The sequence below is a fragment of the Salvelinus alpinus genome, chromosome 26, assembly GCF_045679555.1.
Source record: "Salvelinus alpinus chromosome 26, SLU_Salpinus.1, whole genome shotgun sequence".
Lineage (NCBI taxonomy): Eukaryota > Metazoa > Chordata > Actinopteri > Salmoniformes > Salmonidae > Salvelinus > Salvelinus alpinus.
Window position 1 is genome coordinate 32,257,701 of NC_092111.1, and position 17,085 is coordinate 32,274,785.

Consider the following 17,085-nt stretch of genomic DNA (forward strand, 5'->3'; position numbering starts at 1 on the left):
AATAGGTCCACAGACGACGCAATCGCAATCACACTGCCCTAAGTCATCTGGACAGGAGGAATACCCATGTAAGAATGCTGTTCATCGATTACAGCTCAGCATTTAACACCATAGTACCCTCCAAACTCGTCATTAAGCTCGAGACCCTGGGTCTAGACTCCGCCCTGTGCAACTGGGTCCTGGACTTTCTGACAGGCCGCCCCCAGGTGGTGAGGGTAGGTAACAACATCGCCACCCCGATCCTCAACACTGGGGCCCCACAAGGGTGCGTTCTCAGCTCTCCTGTACTCCCTGTTCACCCATGACTGCGTGGCCATGCACGCCTCCAACTCAATCAACAAGTTTGCAAACGACACTACAGTGGTAGGCTTGATTACCAACAACAACGAGATGGCCTACAGGGACGAGGTGAGGGCCCTCAGAGTGTGGTGTCAGGAAAATAACCTCACACCCCACGTCAACAAAACAAAGGAGATGATCGTGGACTTCAGGAAACAGCAGAGGGAGCACCCCCCTATCCACATCGATGGGACAGTAGTGGAGAAGGTGGAAAGTTTTAAGTTCCTCGGCGTACACATCACGGACAAACTGAAATGGTCCACCCACACAGATAGCGTGGTGAAGAAGGCGCAACAGCGCCTCTTCAACCTCAGGAGGCTGAATAAATGTGGCTTGTCACCAAAAACACTCACAAACTTTTACAGATGCACAATCGAGAGCATCCCGTTTGGTTGTATGACCGCCTGGTACGGCAAGTGCTCCGCCCACAACCATAAGGCTCTCCAGAGGGTAGTGAGGTCTGCACAACGCATCACCGGGGCCAAACTACCTGCCCTCCAGGACACCTACACCACCAGATGTCACAGGACGGCCAAAAAGATCATCAAGAACAACAACCACCCGAGCCACTGCCTGTTCACCCCGCTATCATCCAGAAGGCGAAGTCAGTACAGGTGCATCAAAGCTGGGACCGAGAGACTGAAAAACAGCTTCTATCTCAAGGCCATCAGACTGTTGAACAGCCATCACTAACATTGAGTGGCTGCTGCCAACATCCTGACTCAAATCTCTAGCCACTTTAATAATTAAAAATGGAATGAAATAAATGTATCACTAGTCACTTTAAACACTTTAAACAACTTTAAACAATGCAACTTTATATAATGTTTACATACTCATCTCATATGTATATACTGTATTCTATACCATCTACTGCATCTTGCCTATGCCGTTCGGCCATCGCTCATCCATATATTTATATGTACATATTCTTATTCATTCCTTTAACTTGTGTGTATACGGTAGTTGTTGTGAAGTTGTTAGATTACTTGTTAGATATTACTGCACGGTTGGAACTAGAAGCACAAGCATTTCGCTACACTCGCATTAACATCTGCTAACCATGTGTATGTGACCAATAAAATTTGATTTGATTTGCTGAAAGGTGAATTTGTCTCCCAGTGTCTGTTGGAAAGCAGACAGAACCAGGTTTTCCTCTAGGAATTTGCCTGTGCTTAGCTATATTCTGTTTATTTTTTATCCTAAAAAAACTCCCTAGTTCTTTCCGATGACAAGCATACCCATAACATGATGCAGCCACCACCATGCTTGAAAATATGAAGAGTGGTACTTAGTGATGTGTTGTGTTGGATTTGACCCAAACATTATACTTTGTATTTAGGACATAAAGTTAATTTCTTTTCCACATGTTTTGCAGTTTTACTTTCACACCTTACTGCAAACAGGATGCATATTTTGGAATATTTGTATTATTTTATTCTTTTCACTTTGTCAATTAGGTTAGTATTGTGGAGTAACTACAATGTTGTTGATCCATCCTCAGTTTTCTCCTATCATAACCATTAAGCTCTGTAAGTTTTTTTAAATCACCATTGACCTCATGATGAAATCCCTGAGCGGTTTCCTTCCTCTCCGGCAACTGAATTAGGAAGGACGCAGGTATCTTTGTAGTGAGTGGGTTATTGATACTTCATCCGAAGTGTTATGAATAACTTCACCATGCTCAAAGGGATATTCAATAGGTGCCCTTCTTTGCGAGGCATTTGAAAACTTCCATGGTCTTTGTGGTTGAATCTCTTTGAAATTCACTGCTCGACTGAGTGACCTTACAGATAATTGTATGTGTGGGGTACAGCGATGAGGTAGTCATTCAAAAATCATGTTAAACACTATTATTGCACACAGAGTGAGTCCATGCAACTTATTATGTGAACTTATTTAGGCTTGACATAACAAAGGGGTTGAATACTTAGACTGAAGACATTTCAGCTTTTCCTTTTTAATTAATATGTACAAAAATTCTAAAAACATAATACCACTTTGACATTATGGCATATTGTGTGTAGGCCGGTGACACAAAATCTCAATTTAATCAATTTTAAATTCAGGCTGTAATACAACAAAATGTGGAAAAAGTCCAGGGGTGTGAATACTTTCTGAAGGCACTGTATTATTTGCAGTTGTCACTATGACAACGAACACACCCTGAAGCACCGAATGGTCTGTGTTACTACATTATCAATGGGCCTACAGTGTGAAGTAGGATGCGTTGATTAGTTGATTGACAGGTGTACTGCAGAACGATAAATATGGTCTGCTGGCGTGGATGCTCGCCAATGTTTATAATTACGTGTAATTTATGGTTAATGTTACAGTTATCCTCCTTGGTGTGGCTTTACAACATAGCATTCATTGATGAAATCTTTGAAATCAAAGCAAAAAGACATCAAAGGAACACTAGGTATACTTCAAATGGGACAGGCTAATGAAAACATATAAACTACGTGCTCAACTCCACCTCATACAAACTTCAAACTGGATCCTCATATATAATCCAAAGAACAGAAATAAGACAGCACTACGGTAAATAAACTGAAATTGACATTTTTATTGCTGCACGAACGTTTGGGGTATGAGCCCTTCTTCAGCTTGCAAGGCAATGGCAGTCAATGTCACGGCAACAAGACCTCACAGGTGGGCATCATTATAAATTCCCAGTCAGTACTGGCCCAATCAAGAGATCGCAGCAGAAAAAGCTGCGGGGGAAAAGTGAACATCAAATAAAGACAGACACACAATACAAATACATTATGATGTCATTACCTAAATGTTTTATGATGTCATTACCTAAATGTTTTATGATGTCATTACCTAAATGTTTGGCCTATTTAGAACCTACTACAAAAAAAAAAAAAAAAAAGAATGCCCAAGCGTCTATCCAATATGTCTCTGGAGAAGTAATTTATCCCTCTCATATATGGATATTTTTATCATGGTTGTGAATGGATGCTCTTATGCTCACATATCCTTGTCTTAAGTTCCCGTTTGGTCTTACCCACATAATACAAGTTACAGGAACACTTAAGGAGATATACAACATATTTTGTGATGCATGTTGTTCTAGCACGAAACTTTATCCTCTTACCCGAATGGGGACGGATAAGAGAGTACCCTTTGATCATGGCATAACAGCGGACACAGTTGTGACACGGGAAATTACCATGATCGGGGAGGATTCACACGCTTGAACAAATCTGGGGTCGCTGTGTAATATGTGCTAATGTCTATTAACCTCTTCCTCGATCAACCTTGAAATAGGACTGTAGGTGGACACCAAAGTTGTAGAGGTGGGAGAGGGATTCCTTTAACGTGTTTGCAATAATGCATTCCACTCCATTTGTCTTACTCTCTCTCTTAAGGCAATTGTCCAATAATTCTTCTTTATACCCTCTTGTTTTGAATCGTTCACATAAATCTTTGGCATGCACCTCAAATGATAAATCAGAGTCACAAATGCGCCTATTTCGAAGTAGTTGGCTATATGGTCAACTACAGGCTGATCAAATCCACAAGTTTGCAATAGAGGAATAATGGAATTAAATACGCCTAGGGCATTAGTGGCTATGACAAAATACTAGACAGAGACGAGAATAACTAAAAGAATACTTGGATATAGGACAAAAAAACGAAACCCGAGGCCGAGCGTCACCTTTGCCAGTGGCAGAACAGAGGCATGAACCAGTTGCCCGCCTGTAAATAAGTCACACCACAGAGAATCCCCAGCTAGAACTCTGCCTACCACTTCCTTATTTTGTTTGTTAGATTCCAAGCCATTAATCTTTCATGAGGAGATTATAGCGGGACCCTGGCTTCCCTGAGGGTACCTGGTAGAAGGCTGGCAATATCACTCGCTCTCTCACTCACTGCATTATTCATATGGTACTGTAGTCCTCAGATGTTGCTTACAGAATGAATGAATCCTAAACCGTACGTGAGCTAATTGGAGCTGCATGGATGTTAAAACAATCCCATAAACCTGCCTGCTAATGCTGCATGTTTAAACATGTAGATGACATTATAGAACAAGTTGTCTATACAGATCTTCTCTGTACATAAAAACCAAAAAATGCATTGTTTACAACATCAATAAGCCTGCATATCAAGGATAGAAAGAATCAGGAATACTGTACACAAGCATTGGTTAGGCTACATGGAGCTGAGTGATGTTGAAGTTAGATTTGACAGGACACCGTTCCCACGTCTCGTTCTCCAGAAACATCCGCAACTCCTCCAGGCGTGTCCTGGGCGGGCAGAGAGAAAGAGAGGGATGAAGAGAAAACAAAGAACATAAGAAAGAAAGATGAAAAACAAAGAAAAGAAAGAGACAAGAAGAAGAGCGAAGTAGTCAGCGTTTGCCGATTAACGACCCGTTGCCATTTACTTTCTAGCACAAGGGCTCCTGTTCCAGATGAAATGCACGGACTCAAACAGAGCAGGGAAATGCCACGGTGGGCACGGAGGGCAGTTTGTAGAGGGAGAAAGGGCAGTCAATACTCTGCTGTGATCATCGAGGCACCAGACACACCCCCCAACCTCCCCCCGCTTGTGAGACCCCCCACCTGACGCCTCTCTCTTGGGGGTCAATAACAATTCATCCAAACAAAATGTCAGTGTAAACATCAAACATTACAGGGTCCTGGTCCCACAGCTTACAGGTGTTAGAATACATGGATCAACATATCTAACAACACCGACCAGTTACAGGGATTATTACAAAATGTTAGAAAACAGTGTGCCAGATAAGTTAGTCATGTAACACCTTTTGTATTCAGAATAAGAAACTTGGTATTCAAGAACACACAGTGGACGGGGAGTGCCGTCAGTGCACAAGACATACCAGATATCTAGAAGCATCTCTTGAATCATTCTAAGTTATTAGGGGACAGAAAAAGTAGCTACAATGTCATATCCCCCGCTAAGCCCGGGGGGGAACAATATACACTACCAGTCAAAAGTTTGGACACAACTACTCATTCAAGGGTTTTTATTCATTTTAACTATTTTATACATTGTAGAATAATAGTGAAGACATCAAAACTATGAAATAACACACATGGAATCATGTAGTAACCAAAAAAACACTCATATACTTGTCCTCTTGCTCATTTGTGCACCGGGGCCTCCCACTTCTCTTTCTATTCTGGTTAGGGCCAGTTTGCTCTGTTATGTTCTGTGAAGAGTACACAGCGTTGTACGAGATCTACAGTTTCTTGGCATTTCTCACATGGAATAGCCTTCATTTCTCAGAACAAGAATAGACTGACGAGTTTCAGAAGAAAGGTCTTTGTTTCTGGCCATTTTGAGCCTGCAATCGAACCCACAAATGCTGATGCTCCAGATACTCAACTTGTCTAAAGAAGGACAGTTTTATTGCTTCTTTAATCAGACAACAGTTTTCAGCTGTGCTAACATAATTGCAAAAGGGTTTTCTAATGATTAATTAGCCCTTTAAAATGATAAACTTGGATTAGCTAACACAACATGCCATTGGAACACAGGAGTGATGGTTGCTGATAATGGGCCTCTGTTACGCCTATGTAGATATTCCATTATAATCAGCCGTTTCTAGCTACAATAGTAATTTAAAACATTGACAATGTCTACACTGTACTTCGGATCAATTTGATGTTATTTTAATGGACAATTTTTTAAATTTTCTTTCAAAAACAAGGAGAGAAGAATTGTTATGTAATCAGACCAGTGTTCAAACAGGGAAACATTCATAGAACTTTGGCAAACATTCGCTAGCTAGGGGCGAGGTGCCTCACCTGTCATAGTTCTTGAATTAGATGACACTTTGTCATTTAATGGACTCCTGTAGCAACTCGGACTTACTGCCACAGAACTCCTCCCCCACTTGCATCAGCCTGAGAGGGGGAGAGGGAAAGAAAGAGATAGAGGGGGGGTAGAGAGGGAGAGAAAGAGAGAGGGGGGTAGAGAGGCAGAGAAAGAGAGAGGGGGTAGAGAGGGAGAGAAAGAGAGAGGGGGGAAGAGAGGGAGAAAAATAGGTAGAGTGGGAAAGAGAGACAAATGAGAAGCAGTGCAAAATTAGATGGAAAGAACACAAAAGCGAGGAGAGGAAAGGAAAAGCATCTGCCAGCAGCTTCTGAATAGTTCAATGAACCCCATAGAGTTACTTCACAGCCATGTGGCCCCGAGACCGATCCCCGAGGAACCCCTATTCTCTCTCCCCACTGGCCCGTAAGGACACAGCCGACCCAGAAACCCGATTCTTTAATTGACAAGCTTGTAAAGAGCCAAACTACAACTTTGTTCTGTTGGCGGAACAAGCCGATTCATTTATGCCCACGTAACTCCCTCTCCGCTCTGGTTATGGTTCTTTTAAAACAAGGGGTTTCACATGGACTAGGGGGCAAGGCGGAAGGTTTAGGCTTTCGGTCCACCTCGTTCAAACCAATCATTGCTAATGAGGATGTGGTCCTAGAAATAGAATTACTAGAACGGGGATCCCCATTCAAGTCAATGTTCCATGATGGGTGGGCCGGCGTTCATATTGAGTGTACCCAATTCTATTTCATTATATTTCTATATACCTGCTGATAACATCCAGGACCACAATGAAGTCATCGTATTTGAAGTTGGACATGTCGGTCCCAAGCAGATAAGCTTTCACTTTCAGCTGCACTTCCTGAAGGGAGAAGGGGAGCAGAATACTTGTTAGACAGAGATATGGGAAGAGGGAGAGAGAGACGAGAGAGAGAGAGTGGGAAAAGCGAGACGAGAGATGAATGGAAAAGAGCGAGAGAGATGAGAGATGAATGGAAAAGAGAGAAAGAGAGGAGAGATGAGAGAGGGTAGAAATGAAAGAAAGCTTGTGTTCAGACCTGCCAGATCCGAGTGGGGCCGTGTTCCAGCTTCTTCTTCACATAGCTGTGGTCAACAACCGCCTCTGCAGTGTCTGCGGCACCCGTCTCATCTGGGGACACAAATCACACACTGATTCATAAATACATCACACTTTAGCACCAGGCCTTATTCTGTCATCTGTTGTTGTGTTATTAATAGTGACTCATGATGTCAGTTGCTCGTTCAGATGTATCTGGAACTGACACTGGAACAGATTGGATTGGATTCACAGATGGCAAATTAAAATGTAATTGATATACAAAAATAGGGGAAAATGAAAATATGATGTCCTTGCAATAGGAGAGTAGAAAACATGAAACTAGAAACGAGTGTTTCAACCTCCATCTTAATAGTACCAGTGATACCTCTGCTTTACAACCTCCATCTTAATAGAACCAGTGATACCTCTGCTTTACAACCTCCATCTTAATAGAACCAGTGATACCTCTGCTTTACAACCTCCATCTTAATAGAACCAGTGATACCTCTGCTTTACAACCTCCATCTTAATAGAACCAGTGATACCTCTGCTTTACAACCTCCATCTTAATAGAACCAGTGATACCTCTGCTTTACAACCTCCATCTTAATAGAACCAGTGATACCTCTGCTTTACAACCTCCATCTTAATAGAACCAGTGATACCTTTGCTTTACAACCTCCATCTTAATAGAACCAGTGATACCTCTGCTTTACAACCTCCATCTTAATAGAACCAGTGATACCTCTGCTTTACAACCTCCATCTTAATAGAACCAGTGATACCTCTGCTTTATAACCCCCATCTTAATAGAACCAGTGATACCTCTGCTTTACAACCTCCATCTTAATAGAACCAGTGATACCTCTGCTTTACAACCTCCATCTTAATAGTACCAGTGATACCTCTGCTTTACAACCCCCATCTTAATAGTACCAGTGATACCTTTGCTTTACAACCTCCATCTTAATAACATAAACATATTCCACCTCCATCTTCGTAGCAGTAACAGTGTCATCTTTGCTTTTCCACCCCGTCATACTAACAGGAATTTTCCAACCCCATGCAAACAGTAAAGTTGGCATTCATCCACATTAGCCATCATGCTACTGATGATGAGTCCCACGGCCATACCCTCCTCATTAGCCTCAGTGTTTCCTCTGTAGATGATGTGATGACAGGAACAGAACAGCGGGAGAAAGACATTGTCATTCAGACTTTGACACTAAAGAGGTCACAATGCCTTTCTCTGCCAGCCCAGGAAGCCTTCCCCAGGCATCCGTCCCCAGAGAGAAGAAGGGAAGGACAGAGGAAGAGGGAAACTGCCTTAGATCTGAAGACTTGTTGTATATGAGGGAATGTTGCCTATCCTCTGCAGTCAAGGCTGTGAGTAAGTGGCTGACTGCGTGTAGTAAGTGGCTGACTCTGTATTTTGTCTCTCTGCATAGACCCCAATATGCGAACAAAAACCATGTAACAAATGGCTGCAATGCATTTGACAAGACTCCATTGACGTAACACAATTCTTCTCGATGAAGCCTGGGTGAGTCTCCCTCACTCCATTTCGTCGTTCCCTCCATATGAAATTACATACAATAGACTACAACACATCAACTGTTCTGAGGCATCACACGAAGCCACACAGTGAGGACACTCTGGATTAATCAACTGTTGAGACATCACACGAAGCCACACAGTGAGGACACTCTGGATGAATCAACTGTTGAGACATCACACGAAGCCACACAGTTAGGAAACTAGATGAATCAACTGTTGAGACATCACACGAAGCCACACAGTGAGGAAACTAGATGAATCAACTGTTGAGACATCACACGAAGCCACACAGTGAGGAAACTAGATGAATCAACTGTTGAGACATCACACGAAGCCACACAGTGAGGAAACTAGATGAATCAACTGTTGAGACATCACACGAAGCCACACAGTGAGGAAACTAGATGAATCAACTGTTGAGACATCACACGAAGCCACACAGTGAGGAAACTAGATGAATCAACTGTTGAGACATCACACGAAGCCACACAGTGAGGAAACTAGATGAATCAACTGTTGAGACATCACACGAAGCCACACAGTGAGGAAACTAGATGAATCAACTGTTGAGACATCACACGAAGCCACACAGTGAGGAAACTAGATGAATCAACTGTTGAGACATCACACGAAGCCACACAGTGAGGAAACTAGATGAATCAACTGTTGAGACATCACACGAAGCCACACAGTGAGGAAACTAGATGAATCAACTGTTGAGACATCACACGAAGCCACACAGTGAGGAAACTAGATGAATCAACTGTTGAGACACCACACGAAGCCACACAGTGAGGAAACTAGATTAATCAACTGTTCTGAGACACCACAAGAAGCCACACAATGAGGAAACTCTAGAAGACAGCGGGGCTGAGATTCACAATGTGACGAAGAGGTCAGGCTCAGGACTGTCGCTCTGCATCTCCTAACTATCCCTCACATAGACAGAGAAGGAACGCATGTTTTGATTATTTTACATAACGCGTTGAGGGCGGCCTCCCGTTTGCTTCCAAACAGTCCCTGTCATTAGTCAACCCTGTGTCTGCTAAGGCAAGTGATTTCATCTAAGCTTTGTCTCAAATGGCACCCTATTCCCTGTGGGACCTGGTCAAAAGGAGTGCACTATATAGGGAATAGGGTGCCCTTTGGGACGTAGCCTTGGTGTTTAAGGAACAGAACAAGAGGATGCCATTTATTAAGCATGTTTTACAGAAAGGAGATATGTTGAGATTAAAGGAACAACCTGTTCCATTGATGTGTGTGTGTCTGATATGGTGTGTATTGATGTATGTGTGTCTGATATGGTGTGTATTGATGTGTGTGTGTGTCTGATATGGTGTGTATTGATGTGTGTGTGTCTGATATGGTGTGTATTGATGTGTGTGTGTCTGATATGGTGTGTATTGATGTGTGTGTGTGTCTGATATGGTGTGTATTGATGTGTGTGTGTGTCTGATATGGTGTGTATTGATGTGTGTATGTCTGATATGGTGTGTATTGATGTGTGTGTGTCTGATATGGTGTGTATTGATGTGTGTGTGTCTGATATGGTGTGTATTGATGTGTGTGTGTCTGATATGGTGTGTATTGATGTGTGTGTGTCTGATATGGTGTGTATTGATGTGTGTGTGTCTGATATGGTGTGTATTATTGGGAAAGGGGGATACCTAGTCAGTTGTACAACTGAATGTATTCAACTGAAATGTGTCTTCCGCATTTAACCCAACCCCTCTCAATCAGAGAGGTGCGGGGAGATGCCTTAATCGACATCCACATCATCGGCGCCCGGGGAACAGTGGGTTAACTGCCTTGCGCATCAACAGATTTTTACTTTGTCAGCTTGGGGATTCGATCCAGCAACCTTTCGGTTACTGGCCTAATGCTCCTACCCGCCAGGCTACCTGCCGCATCGGTGTGTGTGTTTGATATGGTATTCATGAGTGTGTACATGAAGCAGTGAAGGATGAAGCTGGTCTGTGCCTAGTTGGCTACAGTCCATGCATTTCAAGAGGAAGCATAAAACATGGAGTATTTGGAGGATCAACATTGAATTCCACTGACGGAAAGTGGTTGAGCTTGAGATGACCTTGAACTTTGTGGGAGGTGTCTGAGAGAGGTCACTCCCAACCCCTACAGCTCTAAAGGGCAATTTCATCACAGAACCGCCGCAGTGGAAAATGCACCCAAACACAGCAAGCAAGGACAAATGGAGAAGAAAAAGACCTTGCAGGCAAGAAGTTAACTTCAGCCTGAGACAAGGTACCTCAAAAGGCTAAACTATGTATTTTGTACCAACAGCACAAGGTTTGAAGACTCCACCACTACCATCCTTTGAGACCACTGACATTAAACTGGATCAAAAAGAGAAGAAAAAATAAAGGGTAATCTAGACGAAGACAGAGGTTGGACAGGCTTTGTCTTTTGGAGTGACATCCCTACTTATTGAAATCCCTAGCTATAGAAAGTGGGAAATATTCAGGTATGTGATACGTATGCAATATAATCCAGGGATTATGAAACAGGGCATAAGAGGGGTTCATTCATACAGAAAAGGTGATAACTGCCAGTCGGTAAAAAAATCTCCCAGGCCATCCGAGAATAGAACATCTGAGTTGTGCTAATTATCCTTTGAACAGAAGAAAACGTACTGAACGCCCCGGAAAATTGCCAAAGACTCCAGCCACCCGAGACATGGACTGTTCTCCATGCTCCCGTACGGCAGGTGGTACCGGCGCATCAAGGCTCAGAACAACAGACTTCTAAACAGCTTTTATCCCCTGGCCATAAGACTGTTAAATGCCTAACAACTGCTGCTCCCCCCCGCATCCCTGCTAAAATGATTATTGATTAAATGTATTATTACCACTACGCTGCTGTTCATTGATTATTGATTGCAATTACCATTAGTATCTATCTATTCTCTCCTGGTACTGGCCACTATTACTCCTGTTCACATGTGAAGTATACACTGAGTATACAAAACATTAGGAAGATCTGCTCTTTCATTGATATAGACTGACCAGGTGAATCCAAATGAAAGCCATGATCCCTTATTGATGTCTTAAATCCACGTCAATCAGTGTAGATGAAGGGGAGACAATCTAAGTTTATCCGTCAATCTGTCAGTTTAAGGTAGAGATATCTTTTTGTTGAATTGGATGCATCTCAATCCACTGTATCCGTCTATGTCGGCCTTCCGCATCTGCGGTGAAAGTTGACAGAGCTAGAGCAGTGTTTGTCAGACCACGATCAGTCTTTTCACGAAAACGTCTGTAGCGTCCGAACAGTTTGGCCTAGAAACTAATATGACTCCACTGTGGAAAGGGGACTCTCATGAACACGATGGCGTTCTCTGTTTTGCTTTGACCCCCACAAGTGCCACAGGACTCCTCTGAATGTAACCAATACAAATAAATAAAGTATGGAGGTAGTTCTGTGCCAACAAAAATAAGGGGTTTTGGGGTGTGTCCACCCAAAAACAGAATATTTACTGAGCTTTCTTATATCTCCTAGATATAGGACAGACACTTCAAAACGTTATTCCTTATGAGTGGCTCAGCGGTCTAAGGCACTGCATCTCAGTGTAAGAGGCGTCATTACAGTCCCTGGTTCAAATACAGGCTGTATCACATCCGGCCGTGTTGAGAGTCCCATAGGGCAGCGCACAATTGGCCCAGCGTCGTCCGTGTTTGGCCGGGGTAGGCCGTCATTGTAAATAAGAATTTGTTCTAAGCTGACTTGCCGAGTTAAAGGTTAAATGTTAAAATTAAATAAATGAATGTGTTATTCAATGCGTTTCTATGGGCTATAGTAGTTGGCCAAATGTAATATTTCCCTAAAAAATGTTTTATCCCTCCATATGTTAGCTTAGTAGTACACCCCTGTTCTTACCACTAGTATATAACCATCAGTATTTATATACTCCTGCTACCAGTCATTTTCCAGCCCTGTTTACATGTATATCCACCTATCACACACACTCCACCATGCACACACCCACCCGTCACTGTTTATTATTATTATTATTATTATTTATCCTGCTACCAGTCAATTTCTCCAAATCCCCCTCCTACATGTCCATATCTACCTCAAACTACTCCAGTATGATCACTTGGCTACATAGCTGATGCCCGCTGGACCATTAATCAAGGTACTCCATTCTGTTTATTTATTTATTTTGTTTATCTGTCGGCCCCAGCCCCGAACTCAGGCCCTGTGTGTAGTTAACCGACCCTCTCTGCCCATTCATCGCCATTTTACCTGTTGTTGTTTAAGCTGATTAGCGGTTGTTGTCTCACCCGTTGTTGTCTTAGCTAGCTCTCCCAATCAACTCCTGTGATTACTTTATGCCTCGCTATATGTCTCTCTCATATGTCAATATGCCTTGTATACTGTTGTTTAGGTTAGTTATCATTGTTTTAGTTTACAATGGAGCCCCTAGTTCCACTCATTATACCGCTGATACCTCCTTTGTCCCATCTCCCACTCATGCGGTGACCTCACCCATTATAACCAGCTTATCCAGAGATACAACCTCTCTTATCATCACTCAGTGCCTGGGCTTACCGCCGCTGTACCCGCACCCCACCATACCCCTGTCTGCACATTATGCCCTGAATCTATTCTACCGCGCCCAGAAATCTGCTCCTTTTATTCTTTGTCCCCAACGCTTTAGGCGACCAGTTTTGATAGCCTTTAGCCGTACCCTCATCCTACTCCTCCTCTGTTCCTCGGGTGATGTGGAGGTAAACCCAGGCCATGTGTGTCCCCAGGCACCCTCATTTGTTGACTTCTGTGATAGAAAAAAACTTGGTTTCATGCATGTCAACATCAGAAGCCTCCTCCCTAAGTTTGCTATTTACTCACTGCTTTATCACAATCCGCCAACCCTGATGTCCTTGCCATGTCTGAATCCTGGCTTAGGAAGGCCACCAACAATTCTGAGATTTCCATACTCAGCTACACCATTTTCCCTCAAGATAAAAGGGGGAGGAGTTGCAATCTACTGCAGAGATAGCCTGCAAAGTTCTGTCATACTTTCCAGGTCTATACCCAAACAGTTTGAACTTCTAATTTTAAAAATTAACCTCTCCAGAAATAAGTCTCTCACTGTTGCCGCCTGCTATAGACCCCCCACCGCTCCCAGCTGTGCCCTGGACACCATTTGTGAATTGATCGCCCCCCATCAAGCTTCAGAGTTCGTTCTGTTAGGTGACCTAAACTGGGATATGCTTAACACCCCGCAGTCCTACAATCTAAGCTAGATGCCCTCAATCTCACACAAATCATCAAGGAACCCACCAGGTACAACCCTAAATCCGTAAACATGGGCACCCTCATAGACATTATCCTGACCAACTTGCCCTCCAAATACACCTCCACTGTTTTCAATCAGGATCTCAGCGATCACTGCCTCATTTCCTGTATCCGCTATGGGTCCGCGGTCAAACGACTATCACTGTCAAATGCTCCCTAAAACACTTCTGCGAGCAGGCCTTTCTAATCGACCTGGCCCGGGTATCCTGGAAGGATATCGACCTCATCCCGTCAGTCGAGGATGCCTGGTCATTCTTTAAAAGTAATTTCCTCACCATCTTAGATAAGCATGCCCCGTTCAAAAAATGCAGAACTAAGAACAGATATAGCCCTTGGTTCACTCCAGACCTGACTGCCCTTGACCAGCACAAAAACATCCTGTGGCGGACTGCAATAGCATCGAATAGTCCCCACGATATGAAACTCTTCAGGGAAGTCAGGAACCAATACACGCAGTCAGTCAGGAAAGCAAAGGCTAGCTTTTTCAAGCAGAAATTCGCATCCTGTAGCTCTAACGCCAAACATTTTTGGGACACTGTAAAGTCCATGGAGAACAAGAGCACCTCCTCCCAGCTGCACTGAGGCTAGGTAACACGGTCACCACTGATAAATCCATAATAATCGAAAATTTCAATAAGCATTTCTCAATGGCTGGCCATGCCTTCCTCCTGGCTACTCCAACCCCGGCCAACAGCTCCGCCTCCCCCGCAGCTACTCGCCCAAGCCTCCCCAGCTTCTCCTTCACCCAAATCCCTCTCTTTCTAAAACTATCCGCCGCCATTGTTGCAACCCCTAATTTGATTTATTACCAGCCTGTTCAACCTCTCTTTCGTATCGTCTGAGATCCCTAAAGATTGGAAAGCTGTCGTGGTCATCCCCCTCTTCAAAGGGGGTGACACCCTAGACCCAAACTGTTACAGACCTATATCCATCCTGCCCTGCCTATCTAAAGTCTTCGAAAGTCAAGATATTAACTTATTGACGCTAGGAGGCAGAATTTTTATGTTTGGAAAAATAACGTTCCCAATATAAACGGCCTATTTCTCAGGCCCAGATGCTAGAATATGCATATAATTTGCATAAACAGATTAGGATAGAAAACACTCTAACGTTTCCAAAACTGTCAAAATATTGTCTGTGAGTATAACAGAACTGATTTTGCAGGAGAAAACCTGAGGAAATCCAACCTGGAAGTGCCTCTTATTTTGAAAAATCCCTGTTCCATTGCCTGCCTTTCCTTCATTTAAAGGGATATCAACCATATTCCTTTTCCTATGGCTTCCTCAGGGTGTGAACAGTCTTTAGACATAGTTTCAAGAATTTATTCTGAAAAATGAGCGAGATTTATCAAATCGCGTCAGTGTCCTTGATTAGTTATTGCGCGCGAAAGTGGTAGCTCGACATTTTATTTCTGTTTGTATTGAATAGTTTACCCTCCGGTTGAAATATTATCGATTATTTATGTTAAAAACAACCTGAGGATTGATTATAAAAAACGTTTGACATGTTTCTACGAACTTTACGGATACTATTTGGAATTTTCGTCTGCCCTTCATGACCGGCACGAGCCTGTGGATTACTGAACATAACGCGCAAACCAAATTGAGGTTTTTGGATATAAAAATCATCTTTATCGAACAAAAGGAACATTTATTGTGTAACTGGGAGTCTCGTGAGTGCAAACATCCGAAGATCATCAAAGGTAAGCGATACATTTTATTGCTTTTCTGACTTTGGTGACAAACCTACATTGCTGCTAGCTGTTCGTAATGTTTTGTCTAGTGATCGATAAACTCACACAAACGCTTGGATTGCTTTTTTTGTATAGCATATTTTCAACATCTGACACGACAGGTGGATTAACAACAAGCTAAGCTGTGTTTTACTATATTGCACTTGTGATTTCATGAATATAAATATTTTTAGCAATTTCTTTTGAATTTGGCACTCTGCAATTCAGCGGTTGTTGATGAAAATTATCCCGCTAAAGGGATCCGTGCGCCAAGAGGTTAATAAACAGATCACTGACCATTTCAAATCCCACCGTACCTTCTCCGCTGTGCAATCCGGCTTCCGAGCCGGTCACGGTTGCACCTCAGCCACGCTCAAGGTACTAAACGATATCATAACCGCCATCGATAAAAGACAGTACTGTGCAGCTGTCTTCATTGACCTGGCCAAGGCTTTCGACTCTGTCAATCACCGTATTCTTATCGGCAGACTCAATAGCCTTGGTTTTTCTAATGACTGCCTCGCCTGGTTCACCAACTACTTTGCAGACAGAGTTCAGTGTGTCAAATCGGAGGGCATGTTGTCCGGACCTCTGGCAGTCTCTATGGGGGTACCGCAGGGTTCAATTCTCGGGCCGACTCTTTTCTCTGTATATATCAATGATGTCGCTCTTGCTGCGGGCGATTCCCTGATCCACCTCTACGCAGACGACACCATTCTGTATACTTCTGGTCCTTCCTTGGACACTGTGCTAACTAACCTCCAAACGAGCTTCGATGCCATACAACACTCCTTCCGTGGCCTCCAACTGCTCTTAAACGCTAGTAAAACCAAATGCATGCTTTTCAACCGTTCGCTGCCCGCACCCGCCGGCCCGACTAGCATCACCACCCTGGACGCCTCCGACCTAGAATATGTGGACAACTATAAATACCTAGGTTTCTGGCTAGACTGTAAACTCTCCTTCCAGACTCATATTAAACATCTCCAATCCAAAATCAAATCTAGAATCGGCTTTCTATTTCGCAACAAAGCCTCCTTTCACTCACGCCGCCTAACTTACCCTAGTAAAACTGACTATCCTACGAGGATCGACTTCGTCATCTACAAAATAGCATCCAACACTCTACTCAGCAAACTGGATGCAGTCTATCACAGTGCCATCCGTTTTGTTACCAAATCACCTTATACCACCCACCACTGCGACCTGTATGCTCTAGTCGGCCCTCGCTACTGTATGCTCTAGTCGGCCCTCGCTACATACTCGTCGCCAG

The 17,085-nt window shown here is 43.3% G+C and overlaps 1 pseudogene; it reads right to left on the reverse strand.

Moving 5' to 3' along the window:
- Positions 1–17,085, reverse strand: part of LOC139555197 (syndetin-like) — a 174,722-nt pseudogene that overhangs the window by 23,204 nt on the left and 134,433 nt on the right.